The sequence below is a fragment of the Apis dorsata genome, unplaced genomic scaffold, assembly GCF_000469605.1.
Source record: "Apis dorsata unplaced genomic scaffold, Apis dorsata 1.3 scaffold_1204, whole genome shotgun sequence".
NCBI classification, from domain to species: Eukaryota; Metazoa; Arthropoda; class Insecta; order Hymenoptera; family Apidae; genus Apis; species Apis dorsata.
In genome coordinates, this window is record NW_006264301.1 from 66,409 (window position 1) to 84,527 (window position 18,119).

At 28.1% G+C, this 18,119-nt stretch overlaps 1 protein-coding gene across 10 annotated transcripts in view; it reads left to right on the forward strand.

Annotated features, from left to right (window-relative positions):
• The window catches only part of LOC102677825 (collagen alpha-2(IX) chain-like), a 342,768-nt gene that overhangs the window by 55,498 nt on the left and 269,151 nt on the right, over nt 1-18,119 (forward strand). Inside the window, exon 1 of one of the 10 annotated variants that reach the window (XM_031514819.1) lies at nt 17,616-17,765. The exons of the other annotated variants lie outside the window; for them this stretch is intronic. The gene's annotated coding sequence lies outside the window, so the exon portion shown is untranslated. Of the gene's footprint in view, nt 1-17,615; nt 17,766-18,119 lie in introns of those variants that run through there. 10 annotated transcript variants of the gene reach the window in all.

The following is an 18,119-nucleotide window of genomic DNA, read 5'->3' on the forward strand; positions in this document are numbered from 1 at the left end:
ATCCTTCGTTTCGATAAGTTTATTTCTTGAATTATATTAATTTTGTTTTATTTCATTTTTCGTTTTTTAATGTGTAAAGAGATGGACAATATAATTAACTTTTTCGAAATATTTCTTTTAAAAATTGATATAATAGTATTGATTAAGAGAAATTAGAGAAGAAATAGGTTCAGTTTGATTTTTAATTTTCGTTTTTAATTTATTTATTCAAATTTATGTAAAAGTTGTTTGAATATTGTTCTATCAATTGATTTTCTAAAGACATTTAAAAAATCATCTAAATGTCAAGACATTAAATGTTGATAATAATGTTGATAATAAGAAGAATTTTAAGTGAGCATTAAAATTGAAACATGTATAATTTTATATATATTTTCTCAATGTAGCGAAGAATATTTACAAGTGAATAATGATACTGCCTTGATTTAATCAAATAAAGAAACCACTTAACATGGTTCCATTTCAACGACATCTCATTATTTATCCAAGATTAATACTCGAGAATCTCAAATCGTCATATGATCAATACATCTTGACTTATTATATCATTTTATTAACGAACGATCTAATTTTCAATTTAAAAAAGAAGCAAAGGACATTGTCAGAAAACTAAGAAACATCTAATAGAAAAGTATAAAGAAATAAGAGAAAAAAATGTGTAAAAGTAGTTCATTCATATTACGTAAGATGAAAATAAAGAAAAAAACCATATTAAAGTCTTATTAAATTCTTCTTAAACTGCACTCAAATATTGGGAAACAAGAAACGAAGAGGAATTTAAAAAAGAAGTAAATAAAAAATAATTTGTATCGGTATCCATCGAGATATCGATCACTTCGACCCCCAGAATTACATCCCCTTAGCTTTCCTTTTACACAGAATTATTCACGAGCGAACGAGCCATTTAATAAACTCGTGGAAGAGCACGAAATCGCAATCACAGGGTTGACGCGTCGCACGTGTGTCGTACATCGTGTTGTGGTGGCTGGAAAACGGCGAGAGAGCAACGATGAAACGCAGACAGAAAACAAGGGTCGGTACAGAGAATCAAATTATAAAAGGGTTGCTTCTTTTCGCACCCTTTTTCTATTTCTCGCTGTTTTGAACTTTTTCGAGCCAATTTTTCCCCCCTCACGTTTCGTTTCATCGCCTCTTCGTTTTTCATTTGTCTTAACACTTTCTGAAACTTCATATTTATCTTTAATTCATTTTTATAATTAACTTTGCAATTCATTTTTAATTTGTTTTCGATTATTGATAATTTCTCGATATTTTTTGTGCATACAAAAGGCACACAATTTATTTTTCGTGTAGTCATTGTTATGCCAATTATTTAATATTGTTTAATTGGTTAATTATATTAATTATATTCCAGTCAACTTTATTCACCATGTTTCCTTTCACGATTCTTTCTGTTCTTTGTTTTAATACCTTTCAGTTGTATTTATTAATTTGTTTTCGTTTTATTTTCACAATTAGCTTCACAATTTATTTTTAAATTCGTTATTTAATTATCGATTAATTAAATAGATCAATATTGTCACGTTTTATTTCTATTACTTGATGGCTATTAGTTTTTCATTTGTCTTAACACTTTCTTACTTTGTTATGTAATACAAAATGGATAAAATCTGTACTAATTAATGGGATTAATAAATCACAGTCTCTAAATTACATCTTGGTTTCACATAAATTATAAATTACAATCTATTCTCTCGGTTTTACGTAATTCTAAAAAAATAAAGGAAGGAGAAAAAAAATGAACATTTCCCTGAAATTAACTCGAGGAACTTGCGAATCGGGACACGAGCGGGGGCGATAGAAAAAGTGGTCGCGCCATGTGTGAAAATTTTGTACCGAGAGAATTGGACGGCGTAAAGTAGCTAAATCTGGACAGCGTTAAAAAGCCGGGAGCCAGCCACTGGGAACATTCGTCGACGATTTATTATGTTGCCGTGGCTGTGAGCCACGGTACTCGCGTAACGAGTTTATTAAATATTTCATTCGAGCACGAAACGAGGGGATTGAAGTGACGCGGCTTGCTCAGAGAAGGCCGTGACACGGATGGAGAGATGAAAGGGTGGCGGAAGGAGGACACCGGTTGTCTGAAACAATAGGAGAAGAAGAGAAAGAAATAATAAAGAGTTAGGAATCGTTGGGAAAAAGTGTTCAGGAAATAAATGAAACGCAGAAAAAGTTAAAAGTAAGGATGGGATTAAAAAAAAAGAAGGGATAATCGATTGAACGTATATTAATATTAAAGACGTTGAAAGAAATACGTAAACATTATAATTATGATATTAAATCGGAATATAGAATATTTTGATATAATTCTTTGATGTTTTAAATTATTTTTTGATATTTTCTCATCTGAATTGCCACTTTTCGTTCAAGTGATTCTAAATTGTGGAAAATAGTGTTCATAGCAAGTAACAAAATGATGTGAAATAAATGGATTCTATAATAACTAAAAAGAATTAACAAAGATGTTCACGAAAGGTTAATGATTACTAATATATTACATTACAAATTGATGTTATTTCTATACAATTTTTCTAAAATCTCTCTTCAAATTTATTTTTTTAAATATCTACATATTCATTAAATCTTACCCTATATTATTTTCCCATCGGTTTTACAATTCGGCGAAGGTTAATTCCTGTATTGTGAAGATTTATCGAATATAACATCGCCTCGAACACCGCTAATTCCAATCTAAATCACTATTGAAAATCGTGGTTGCGAATCGCAGTAAACAGAAATTCGACGGTTCCCGTGTTATACGTCAATTTATTGTTTCTGTAACGGTGGATATCGGCAATATTGAGTTTAATCAGGATTACTGAGTAAAGTACAGTTTGATTAAAGTCAGAATTACCATGTTGCTGAAAATTTATCGGCGTTATTACCTTATAACGGTGTAAAGGACTTTGCGCCGTTTCTATTGCATTGCACACCACGTAATAGAAATCCAATTATTCGAATACCATGTCGTATGAACACCTGTTAACTGAATTTCAGTATTACCAAATAGTAGTTGGAAACCCTACGATCGATTATTGACTAATTGTATTATTATGTTTCTCTTGTATCGTATATGTAATACTCGAAATTGCATCATGATTATGCCGTTGAATTTGCCCAAGGAAAGTGAAAGTGAATCGAATCCTCTTACGATTTGACTTGCATTAGAAAGATGTCATTCTGAGAGGCGAAGATGTAAATGCAATAATGCTTGAAGATATTTTTATAATTTAAGAAGAAACTAATAGGATACTTAATAGAATCAGTAAATATAAGTACTGTATAAATAAAATTAAAAAGCTTCATGTGTAATAATCGAAATAATAATTAAGATAGTTAAAAGAAATTTACTATTTAAATAATTATGAATTATAAATTTTTAAAGATATTTCAAATTTTTATTCGAGGATATGTTATAAGTTGAAAATTAATTATTCAAATTAGAATTTAAATATTTTTACAATATAAATTTAACACCATCTTACTGAATTATTAAAAAATAATATAAATATTATTAAATGAAAAATCGGAAATTCTATTTAAATATTATATAAATATTCCCTCATCTAAATAATTACTTCTAAAAAATCATCATCAATCATTATTTCTTCATTTTTTTTTTTTTCTTTTTTATGGATAGCTCATCGATCTCTAAGATCGTTTGTTAGAAAATCATGAAACGTGTCGATATCGAAAGGCCATCGTTGATGCATAATATTCTTCGATTCAGCGGCTGGCTGAAACTCAGAAGCAGTTAAATCCAATTCCGATATCGGATGGCGTCCGACGATCGGTGGTTTGTAAATTATGCGAAGCTCGCACAGGAAATACGATTTGCCGGACCATATGACGGTTTCGATCTCGATGAATGAGAGTAAAACTATTTTAATCTCCAACTTTCTCACGGACCAATGGCTTGGTCTTCCGTCCATTGGAACTATTGGGACGATTCGAACTTAATTCGTTAGCTGTAAGAAAGGAAATTTATGTCTTCTTGTTTTCAATGTTCATTTTCTTATCTTTCCTGGATTGAAGCCAAAATGCAGATACGAGAAGATGATTTTTTTTTTAAATTAAAATTATTTTATATGAATAAATTTTATTATCACGATTTTATTTAAATTATTTATTATTATAATTATAATAAAATTGATTGATATCGAATAAATATGAAATATTATTAAAATATAAGGTCTGCATTAATAAACAGTGATCTATTAAATCATCTATTAAATTAGTTTTGCATTATGTGACAGATTAATTAATATCAATCTATTCTCTATTAGAATTATCTGTTAGATTAAATTAATAATAACTTAAACCATGTTGACGCATTTATTAGAATGTTATATACGAAATGGCCGATTTCACAAATATGTAAATTTAGGGACTACATGTTTTGTTACGTAATAGATATTTATTATATATCAATTCAAAGCTCAAAATTAATTCATTGTAAAATAATTATATTCAAATAATAGTAAAATTGCTCGAGGAAAAATCTTTCATCACATCGTTGTTTATTTATTCGACACTCTTTTCTTTGCTCCCTGTCCGATGCGTCTGAAATTAAAATTCCTCCAACGCGCAAGAGAGGAGGATCATTTTTACGGATCCATGACTCCTTTAAACCGCTCCCTCCGTTTTCGGTTAATATTTGGCATCGAGGAGTCTGCATTGTTGCAACCCCTCGAGAAATACGGTAGTTCTTCGAACCCTATCTTGTCTGTGTATCGTCGAATAAAATCCTCATCGTTTTCCATTCCTGGATGGTCGCCGAGTTTTCATGTCTATTTCGTCGTGAATCATCTTTGTTCGTGATGCGAAATTAAATAGTCGACGATGAAGTGACGTCTCGTTTCTTGAAGTGGTTCTCTAATTATAAAGACATTGTTCATCTTTGAAATAAATCTCTTTTGAAAGAATTTGTAGCTATTGTGTTTGATAAATGATAACAATGATTGTGTAAATTCTTGTATAATTAATTTGTGATTGATGATGATTTTTTAAATGGAGTGAAATGGAATACTTTGTTGTAAATATTAATCTTTGGAGATACTATGTAATTGAAATAATTTTTAGATTTTTCTATATTTTAAATTAGTTACATACATTTAATTCAAATATTTATAATATCTTAAATTCATCCATAATCTTAGAAAATATTTCTCTCAATATAATTAAAAATTCAATAAAGAAGAAAATCAATCCTTTCAAAAAATAACAACTTCAATTTTAAAAGCAAAAATACGGGGAAAAAATCAAAAAAAATATATTGCAAAATTTCAGATGAAATTTTACTCGAGGCAATGGACGAAACGTGCTCTTTAAAGTGCACTTTCTTTCACATCGATACGACTGTTCGTTCCCGAGCTACAACACCGAAAAGTTTTGCGGATAGCACAACGGCGAATAGTGAATGGCGGATGGATTTCCAGGAAACACCGTGACCTACATTTTTCCCGCGAAAATACACACGTCGCGAGTAATAGTAATAGTAGAGAAAAAAGTAGTGACTCACGCTCGTCACTGACCACTACACGCGTGTCTAGCGTGGGGTAGGTCAGTGTGACGGTGGAAAGCGAGAGATCCATTCACCAAAGCGAGATGGAACAGGAAAATGTTGAAAATTATATTTCTCTTTGAACGAGGATATCTCAATAATGAAAAATCGTATCGATACGAAACAAAAAGCGTTTTAAAGGGGATTCTTCTTTAATGTGAATTGATTTAAAGTAAAAATGCTTAGATTATAATACATTGATTTTTTTTTAAAATCGAGGGATTTGTTTTTAACTATTGAATTGCTGTAAGTTCATTTCACGTTAATGAGAATTTTTTGTATTATAACGAAAACAAATACAATTGCAAATGTAATTCCCTAGAAATAATTCGATTAAATTTTCACGGTATATAATTGATAATTGCTATTTGTTAATAATAAATGTGTAATTTGCTAGGAATAATGTTACTGTAAATAGAGAAACATTGTGGTAATTAATATTTATGGGAAAAGTTTTAGAAACTTGGATAAGTGTGATGCATTTTCTATTAATAATATGCCTATTGGGATAAGAGCACTGAAGAAGTTTATCATGTAAATTCTAATATCTGAGATCTTGCAAGTGAAACTTTAACAATTTTTGTTTGGATATTGAAAATATGTAAAATAAAAATATCATTAATTGAAACTTTTATCAATTTAATGAGGATAATTTTTTAAAAAAATAAAAATTTTAGTAATATGTGTTAGATTGATATTACAATAATAGTAGCATATTAATTATGGTACTATGTTATTATTCCATTAATTATATATTTTATTGATAATTAAATTCATTTCGTTATTATTGTTATTGAAATTATTACGTTAAAAACTAATTAAATTAATTTCAATTCTAATAATTGATGTTAATTTTAAATGTAAAAATTTCAAATTCTCGAATTCGATTATTTTTTATCGTTATTTATTTCGCAGAATATCTTAACTTATTTTATTTTGTTTTTATTTTATTTTATCAAATCAAATTCATTTTCAACTTTTTCTATTATACAATATCGATTGTATTAGTTTTTAACACTTTTTAATTATTTTTACTTTTGAATAATAAAAACTAATCTCAAGACATAAAAGTCTTTAGATTTGATTTTCTAGAATTATTTTATAAATTTATGTCAAATGAAATAGAATAGAGAATGAGTTCTTTCATAGCATAGGACCTGTTATTTCATTTGATAAAATCATTAATCATCTTTATGATTATACCAATAAAGAATAAAAATAATATTCATATCTTGTGATTTATCAACTCGATTTATCTCACTTAATTGAACTATTTAAATCAAAATTTCAGCCAGTAATAATAATTAGTGATAATTACAACATCAATTAAATCTATAATATAAAATTAAAAAAACCATGATACAAATTCAACAAATGTAGCAAGGACTTTATATTTTCACGATATTTTTGAAAAAATTCCAAACTCGTGTCACAGTGTCATTTGGCTTGTTGCAATCATGAGAACTGGAATAGAAAGCATAATGAGCAGTGTAGGAGGGAGAATAAAAAGCGAAAGGGTGGGATAGAAGTCGACGACATCGACTCGGTGTTAAGCCTTTGAAATTACACGAGGAAGTTGGTAGCGGGAGCTGCTACCATGTTCTCTATTACCTTCCTATTTCCTCACCTCTTACTAAACTCGACTAAAGTTTCACAAATTACTTCGTATCACCTCGCACTGACCTGACTTGTTCGTCGCAGTTTACCCAGAGTAAGTAATTATCCTGTCCTGTGACAGGAGTTTAAGTGTCTATTCCGATGGATTTACTTATTCGATAACAAGCGCATTCTTCGTGTAACGACGAATTATTTTCCAACTTCTAAGGAAACATTCAAGCTTAATTAACTTTAATTGAATCCATATTGGAATCCACGATCAATCTTTAATCGTTTGCTTGGATTATCTATAAATTTCGTTTCAAATCATTCTAATTTTTATAATTTTCTTTTTCTTGAATTGTTATCGATACGTGATAAATTATACGATAGATATCAATATAAAATAATAGATTTGTTTTATAAATTTGAGGAATTTTTTTTAAAATTGCTGTAATTAGCCAAAGAATGATATAATCTCGTTTAAAGAAAAATTTTAATGATGTATTTACTTTTTTTTTTTTGAATATTCAGAGGAAATGTGCGATTCTCTTCGTTTAAGTAGAAGTTTCATATCGTGAGTAATTAACCTGAGCAATAAGTGCAATTACGCGTAATTAAAAATTATAATTTAATCACTTTTTTCTATAGTCGAAACAGCATTTCATTAAACGAAATATAATTTGAAATTATTATTTATTAATTTCATGTGAATTTAATGCAGGAAAAATGTTTATCTTTTGCGATTTTTACAAAATATTGTATAAATAAGATATCGTTTATCTCAAAAATTTGTGATCGCCATTTTTACGTTCTATTTTCGTTTTAATAAAGATGTAGCATAATAAAAAAATATTGCTATTGCTTCATTATTTAGTATACTGTTGTAAACCCTTAATTAAAATTATTACGGAATCTACGATCCATTAAAAGCCCCATTTAATTTATTTAATGAGAAACTTGATACTAACAATAAATATAACGATTTTAAAATAATTTTAATCAATGAAAATTCAATTTTACGAAAAAAAGAAGAAATATTCTCAATATATTCAATTTTTATTTTATAGTAATTTTATACTTGCAAGACATACAATTTATTGCTACGATTTCAAATAACATTTTAAACATTAAAAAAAAATTCTTAAAACTTTTAAATGACAGTGCACATTGTACAATTTTAATGTAATCGTGAATAATCTTTAAAGATTTTTTTTGTCATTATAAATATTGTATTCATTGCTAAAAGAAAAATTTATCTATACCATCACGTTTATATTTTCACATATCTTTCAAAACAAAACAAAACGAGAAGGGAAAAAGGAGGGATGAGGAAGAAGAATTAGAAATAAGAAAAGAAATGGTCACGGAAGCGTACGTTTTCTCAGGAGAGATGCTCGAGAACGACGAGTCTGAAAGAAGAGGGCACCCCGGATATCTCGAGGCTGCCCTGCAAGACAATACGAGGAGTACACGTCGAGACTACCACTCAGACTTGCCTGCAGGCTGCCTGTAATAAACAATATGACTCTTACCTGCACCTTTTGTATGCCACCCGGTACTTCCTGTCCCGGAAGGGTCGAGGGTGCATCCAGGGTGCCCTACGGCCCTGCCACGCACACTGCAAACACAGTCGGGCAGGAATTAAATTCTGCACAACGGCCACCTCCTTCCCCCTCTGCGTGGAATCAAGAATCGTTTCTGTTTGATCAGAGTTTTTCTTTCCAGTCGAGACACCGATTCGAGAGAGTTTTCCTTTCTCTCGAAAAACGAGTGGGACATTGTTTAATTCAGGTTAACACTTAAAGTCGTGTCTTTGTAGAAAGTCACAGTCTTTGTTGAAAGATTTCGAAGGATGACATCTGCGATTTCAAGGGATGTTTCCAGTTATGGAAAAAAAAAAAATTGCTATGAATAAATTGATAGTGGAATATTATTTGATATGAAATTGAAATGATATAATTCTTGAATTAATTTCGAAATTTTAATTTACAGAATTTTGATTATAGCAATCATAAATGGTATATAATGTTTATATATATATATTTCGATGTTAAGATGTTAATAAAAATATAGTAATGCTTGAGCAAATTTTATAATTTAATACACTTATAATTTTGAAAATCACTAACAATTAACTAATTGTTAATTTAATATGCAAGAGATTCTTATAGAATAGATAGCTATAGAATAATTACGTTGCAAGGCATGGGACACTTGTAGAAGATTATAAATTTTTAATTTTCTTTAATCTTTCGTCTTTTCCTTTTTATTCCATACTTTTCTAAAATAGCAAGTGACAAGGAGTAGTCGGTTTTTCTTTTCTTTGTTTACGAGGCTAATCGACTTGAGTGCACCAAGGGCTGTCTGAAGTTTAACGTAATTATGTGGTGACTTCGTGTACGCAGATTCCTGTAGCGGAAGGATGCGTTAATTCGGTAAAGGCAATGATGAATTTTCAAGTTAACACCCACTTAGGAAAATTAAATAACAGAAACAAGTTCGTAATTTTATATCAACTTAGAATGTAAGAAAAATTTAGAGCAATGAGCAATTAAAAAATTTATGTTTTAGATTTTTGAAAAGTTACTAGAAAAAAATAAGTGAAAAACGACCGAAATTTATATATATTTATACATTTTCTGTGAATAAAATATATGTATAATATAATATATATAATATATATATATATTTTTTGTGAGACAATAATATAGAATAAAATTTCTAAAAATCATTATTTTAATATAGAGAAATGTCTAGTTAAGAGATAAAATTTTTGAAATTATTTTCATTTATAATTAATTTCATGATTAACAATTGCTTCATTAGTGTTCACGAATAAATGCGTTCCTTTACCGTGTGAAAACAGTAGGAAAATTAGCTACAAGCCTATTAACGCTTTCATCTCACTTCGTAAGAGATGAAAAGAGAAAACAGAGTTGCTGTTAATTAATTGCCTTTCTTGAAGCTTGTTTGTCTATAATGCTTTGCGAAAGTGTGCAAAAGCTTTTATAAGAAAATCAAAAGTACACAATAATATATTTCACTCTGCAATATTTCTTCTAGGGTATTTTTTTAAAACAATACAAAATCTGTTTTGTGAACTTTATTTTATTTTATTTATAAAAATTTAAAGTTGTCATTTTATTAAGTATCCATTTTTCTTTTAATATCAAATTCTTATTGTAAAATTAATATTATAATAAGAAATTTATTAATCATTTTATATCCATTTTCTTAGGTTTTATATTTCAAATTGTTTTAATAAATAGAATTTTTATCATATTAAAATTTGGATCATCAGATATCAATTAAAAAGGAGGATACATTGAAATAAATTTTAATAAATAATAATCAAAACATTGAATGAAATATAATTTCTTATTAAAATATAATTGACATTAAAATTTAATCGAGAATTTATTTCAATCTATAGATTTTTATAAAAATCATAATAATTCTTAATAATTCGTATTTATCAATTTATCAAATTTTTCCCACTCACATGAAAAACTTAAGACTAATGAAACACGAGAATTCGAAGCGCGTAATTGAGGTGCAACGTGGAATTACCGTGATTCGCTTTCTCACAAGAAGTTTGCAGTTCTCCACGACGGACAGATTCGCGTTCTTTCCTTAAATCAAGGTTGTCGGGGGTGGAAAAAGACTGGGAAGGAATTTTCCGCTTTTACAGTTTCAACGGGGGCGAGGTGAAGATTCCTTATAATTTTCAACAATCCCGTCGAAATTGTCCAAGCGCTACGCGGTTTCCAAGTGTTTGCTTCTTGTTTCAAAATATTCGCCCGCGGCTGAGGGTAAATTAGGAGAGCAGAGTTGAATCCAATTAACGCTCTTCAAGCACTTGCACTCTTGCTTTCTTACGTGTCTCTTAAGCACTTCATTTCCCGTAATGATGACGAATCATTGCCATCAGCAGCGTAAAGGATCGAACAATTTCTATTCCGCGTAAATATATTGATTATTTTATTCTTGTACTTGCTCTACTTTTATCTCATTAATTTTCGTCACATGTTTTGCACGATTCAGTTATATTTTAAAAAAGTTTTAATTTATCGCGTAATAATGCATTATAGTTGTTTTAGTGATATATAAATTTTAAAATTATTTTTCATTTTTTTTTATTTTTAAAAATATGTATTTGGGAGTTTGAATTTTGAACGTCCATTTGCATTTATAATTTTTTTAAAAATATTTGTTAACTATCCATAAAATACTCAAAATTATAAGAAATCATTTTATATAAATTCAAATTTCCATTTTTCAAATAATTTTTTTATCTTGAATTTCTGTTTCGTTTATAAAGTTACAAAAATATTTTAATTAGTACATAGTACATAAAAAAGTTATTTCTACATAAATATCAAAAGATTTGATGAATTTTTAAAAACCTACAAATTTTAATATGAAAAATTTGCATTTTCCAAATATTAATATCTTCCATTCCGTCTATAAAATGATCCCAGAAGAAAGCACTTCAACAGTGCGATGCGATACATTCATATTCGTTCGAAGTAAATACAAAGGGCGTGTACCGAAACGAAAAATACGAGGGATATCTTATCTTTGATTCGTGAGGGTCTCTTTTTTTCTTCCTTCTGTTCTTTCCTCCGCCTGAAAGAACTCGCACGCTCTTTCGCCCCTTTGAGATCGGTTGATTTACGAGGGTGCTTGGAGATGAGCCAGACTGTCATATTTGGTTTGCTTCTGGAACGTATTGCAACACGAGGGATGGAGGGCCAGCATAACCGTGGTAACATTTCTCGGGGATGTAACAAATTTCCAAACGATACGACGATATATTCATTCGAATCGTGAGAACGGCGGATTTTATGAACCGATGAAAGTCTGTCAATCTTCTTGTATCTTTCACGTTTCTGCGCTTTGTTTCATGTTTCATGTTTCAAATATATATAATTATTATAGATTGATGATAGATATGAGTTTTCTTCATAATAATTTCTGTAAATTTATAAAAGATATTTTCGATAAATCAGAAATAATCGAGTTTATAAAATTTTTAGAATGATAAAATATTTATTCTTTTGATTGACTTTTGTGTAATTCATGTTGTATTTATTTTTATTAATTTTATAACTCTAATTGTGAAGATATAGATCTTCTGATAATGATAAAACTTTAAAAAATGTAAAATTTTGTAATATTTTTCCCTTTTCTTGGAAATTGTTAGGAGTCTTGATAAAGTGGAATGTGAAAATTATAATTAAGAATCCATTATTTTATTTTATTAATTTATATTGATTTGTTATCATAATATTATTTAAATATTTATAATTATAATAATTCATATTCATAAGTATTTTATTATATTTATAAATATTTTATTATGAATAATATATCCATGTCTAAATATAATTAATAATAATAAGAATAGAAATGTTTTTAAATATTTTTTTGTATCAAAACAACCATAAAAATGAGTGAAAGAAACAAGTTATCGAATGAATGGACAAATATTGGTAAACCAATAAACGATTCGTTTCGTGTTCACGACAGTTTTTCGATTGTATTCCCTTCGAACAACATGGAGAACGAACACAGATCGAAAAAAATCTAGTTCTAAAACGCGATGATCAAATCTCGCCACGGATTTCCTTTTACCCTCCGACCAATTTCACCGAACGAAAAACGTGACGAGGTATTTTGACGGAAGTTAAACAATGGAAAGTTGGGAACGTAAAAGGGGTGAAGGACAAAGAGGCGCGAGAGCGAGACAAAGAGGGAGACATCCTCTCGTTTCAAGTTTTCTGATTAAATCTGTTCTTTGGCTTCAAAGTTCGGAGGTGAATGAGAGAAGAGGGAAGGAAAGAAGGGAGAAACGGGAGACCAAGTACGTTTTCTTCTCGTTTAGCTGCGGAATCGGGCCATCAGGAGCACCAGGTGGGACGAGAAGCCCGGAAAAGAGGAAACTGTGACTCTTTTACGCTCGCTAACTGTCCTTACTTCGATGATCGAGGAGAAATTCCACTTAACGTTCGCCAAAGTTCTTCAATTTTTGTGGATAGTTTGATTTGGGGGTCGGTTGGAAAATAAAAGTATCGAATTGGTTATTCAAATGGGGTGGATACAAAATATCTATTGAATAAATTTGTTTATAGATATTTTTTTTACAAGTATAATATTACATGATGATACTATATGAATTTTATTTAAACAATTTATCTTGATAAATCCTCTGCAAGTAGTCTTACCTTACGATATCTCATACTTATACGGGATAGCGAATTCTTACTTAATTTATTAAGAAAATTCTACTTAAATTTTCATTTTCATTTAAAATTATCAATCATATTATTACTTAATTAGAAGATTAATCAAAATTCATTGTTCAGTTTTTCATCGAAAAATTTTTCTTTCTTTAAGAAGAAATTTATTTTATTTTTTCCAATTGAAAATTAATTAATCATGATAATTAATCATCAACATTCTCTAACATTTCTTTTTTCTATCCATCATGGCTTCGAGATCACATTTTGCCTCGAAGATTTATTCTTTTCTCTAGAGCCCATACATGATCGTGAACTAGGCAAAGAGGCTTTGTATCGTTCATCGAACAAGTGATCGAACAATAGCGAAACATCACGCGAAAAATAATTGCGAAAATTTATTTGATGTAATTTTTTTGATCTCTTTCTTATACCACATTCTATTTAATCAGTTTTCTTTCATCTTGATGTGATCTGATATCAGAAAATCTTTTTTTATTGGGAAATGAATTTGATTTGTGACAGATGAAATGTCAGAACGTGGTAAACGATGTTTATTATATGTATGATAAATAATCGTAAAATAATTAAGAGGAAATTGATTATTGTTGATATTTTAAATATCGTGAAATGATAAGATGGTTATAAGAGTTTATTCTAATTATTTTAACAAAATATTTCAATTATTATAAGTATTATAAATTTATTTTACATTTTATAAATTTATAGATTTAACAGTGATCTCGTTTTCTCCAAAGAAATTTGTATAATTTTATAGGAAATCGAATATATTACATATATATTTAAACAATTAATTCTACAGTAATATATTAGATTTTATAATTTTTTTTTTTTGCGAATTATTACATATTATATTAAAATATTGAATCGGGCTTTTTAAGTATAGATGTGATTTAAAGTAATCGAAGTGCTATAAAAGATAGCATATTTAGTTTTTTTTATATTTTTGGATGTGATTCATGAGAAGTGATTCATACATTCTGTAAATGGACTTGATATATCGTTACAATACACATCAGAAGATAAATATTGATGACAAATATTGATGTAAAATAACCGACATATTTCATGATAACTAAGTAAAAAAAGTAATGGAAGAATAGTTTCAGAGATGAAGTTTCAGAGAGAAAAGGTATAATTTGTATAAAATGTGAAATTTTTTCGCATAAATTATAGAAATTATTAATATTATTATTATAGAAATGTAGAACGTGGTTTAAAATAAAAATATATACTAAGTATCACATTGTAATTGAAATATTAGAATCAAAGAAATACGAATCGTAATGTAAAAAATACGAAACGTAATGTAAAAAAATAAATATTTTTAATTTATTTAATTTATTTAATTTATTATATTTTTAATTTTTTATAGGAAAAAATTTAATTTCTTTCTTCTAATTATTCGACATATTAATTGCATCTTAAATATATGGAAATATAAAGAATAGAGAAGATACAAGTTTTTTAGAAAAATTATTTAATTATTTTATGTATTTTAATATACTTTTTTTTAAATTAATACAGCAATGAAAAAACTTAACGAAAAAAATAATGTAAAATAGTCAATGATGAAGTTTCTAAAAAAAAATATATTGCTTTTTATTATTATAAACATCGCAGACAACGTATTAACAATTCGATCACGTTTCGAAGATAATTTTAAAATACATGTGTACTTGGCGCATTAAATTAGAAGAATATTGAAAAATATATTTACCGGTAAAGCGATTTAAAGACCGCAATAAATTCCTGTGGGAAGCCGATTTTGCTGGTGCTTTGATTGCGTTTTTAGTATCCCAAAGCGATTACCGATCTATTGTTTTTATTTCCGCAATATATTTTCAAGGGGATATCTCTAATGTCTAGGCAAGACTCGTTTTCGTGTCGTAAAAATTGGTCGAACAAAACCTTCGAACAGGTTCTATCTTTTTTTCTTTGTGTTTCATACGCTGCTCTATTTTACATGAGTTCATACTGAGGATAATACTTTTTCTAAAAATATTATCTGCCGCATTGCGATTCAACTTCCGTGAAAGTGCAACTTATTTTATTGTAGATTTACAATTATGATATAATTTAAACCGAGTTTCTTTTTACTTATTTTACTTTTTAGTTTATTTAATTTTTTTTTAATTTAGGAATTGATTGTTCTGCATTAACGATATAACGATATGTCTTTCTTTTTTTTTTACAATCGAGTCAGTTTCGATGATTTTATTTTTTCAATATTTTTTAATATTATTATCATATATATTTTATTGATTAAGGAATATTTTTTAATTCCATAGTTTGAAAAGAAAAGAAATATTAAATTGTAAGGGAATAGATTGTAAAGGAGATATGCATGAAAGGAAATTCTTTCTGAGATAATCATTAGTTTAAAGAGGATACTTTTAGTGGAGTAATTTCTTTGCAAATTACTTTGAAAATTATTGAGTTTCTAGTTCAGATGATGTTTTCAATGTTGAATGTGAATTGAGTTATTATAATGATGATTTATTTATTAACTTGTAATAAAGATATACTTTATTCATTATAGTAGTTACTTACCATCAAGTACTCTTCAGTACTCTCAAAATTATTATTCTATTATTCTATTTATTCTTTCCATTTTTTTCATATTATCATTTTTCTTTTGTATTTTTCAAATTTTAATTTATATAAAATATTTCCAAATTTTCAAATGCAAATCTTCCATTTTTAGAAAAATCCAATTAAAAAAAAAAAAGAAAAAGAAAATACAGAAATAAATATAAAATAAATACATGACATTAATAGTTATTAGTTTATTCAATGGAAGAATGAATAAAAAAAAAAGAGTTACTTAAAGCACTCATAAAAAATCTTTTACGTTTAAAAAAATATGCACAAGGATAGAACGAATCAAATACGAAAAAGATACTTATTTACACAAAAACGTTAATCACTGATGATTAACAAACATCAAAACAAATATTTCCGGTCTTCCTTTAATCAAGATTAGTAAGAATGAGCCGAACATCGCGGAATAGAATCTCGGTTTCCAATTTACTTGAACCATTAACTTGGTCGTTCGTCGCCAGTATTCCTCGTAAGGGAAACAAAGCGCTTTGTAGAGTCCTCCGTAAGCCCGCATGAGCTTTGATTTCAGGGCGCGTTAAATCGCCGCTGACTCGCCAATTAACGCGGCCTCATCGTTTCGCAGCCTTGGCGAACAATTAGCCTAACTTGCTCAACAAATAAAACTTGTTCCACGTTAGGATGAGCTGGTTTCCGTAAACGGATCAGAGAAGAGTTGGATCAGTTGTTTTCCTTCATCCTTTCCTTCAGATTTGTTTTACCGCCATCGAGTGCCAAATTGTAACAAAAGTTCATTGAATTGCGAACGAGCGTTTTTATTCCATTTCAATTTCATCGAATTCGATACTTAGAAGAATTATATTCTTTGGGAAGAATCGTTGTTGTACGAATATTCAGGAATTTTAATTGTGTTTATTGTTATTTAAATGTGATAGAAAATTGTGACTATAAAAGTTAGTTGAATGAAATCAAAAGAAGGAAAATTATATATAGAAAGTTTTATTTTATTAAATTTACATAATAATTTTGTATTTGAGTGGTAAGTGAAATAAATTGGTTGTTGGTATTAATTGAATTATTTTTTTTTTATTCTTTTTAAATAACAGCAGAACATTAATTTTTAATGTTCATTTATGAAATATATACAAAATTATATTTAAGAGAATTAAATTTGAAATATATATTATAATATTTATGATTAATTACTTTATTGTTTTTCTATATTTTTAAACAAAACGCATTCTCATTATTATTATATAATTTCAATTGTTTTTAAGATAATGAATTTTTCAGTATGCAATATATGGCAAATTCAAATTAATTGCATACCAACTGCTGAACACAATTCACTTCATTATAAAATAATCTTTAATTTCATATGTTGCAAAATAATGATGCTATTATCGATGATAAATTATTTATTAAAATAATTTTATTTTATGTAAAGAGATTTGTTCTAAAAGTATTAAAATTAAAAAAAAAGAATATAACAAATGTCAAGAATTTAAATATGAAATTACTTGGGTAGTAAAGTAGGTAGTGACTGTAACGAGAAGCTGGTCGTTGATCAGGCTGGCGCCATCTGACGGGAAAAGTTCGAACAACTATAGCAGTTTGTAAAAATGTCGTCGAATAAAAGCGCGGGTGATATTCTCAAGTGAAATTTAAGAAAAAACTACGGAATTTTCAACCCAATTTCCTCAAATTAAAGTGATCTATATTCTCAATCCATTGGAACTCCACATCAAATAATCGTAAGTCATTTTTTAGCGAATTCATCGCTTTAAATTTATAATTTAATTTCATAGATGATTCTTTCCTGTCTTCCATTACTGTGTCGCACTATGTTCAAATTTCTAATTACAGCATCTGTATAATTGCGTGAAATTATTGTTTTTCTTCTTAATTGCACGAGAAGAAAATAAAAAGAGGAAATAAAAAGTCGTTTTAAATGATAATTCGATTATAATCTTGATAGATTAGTGTCTTGTCTCCAATTTATTTCCCTTTCTAATACTTATATGCATGTGTTATATACATGTATATATATGTGTATGTATGTGTATGTATGTACATATATATATATATATATATATATATATATATAT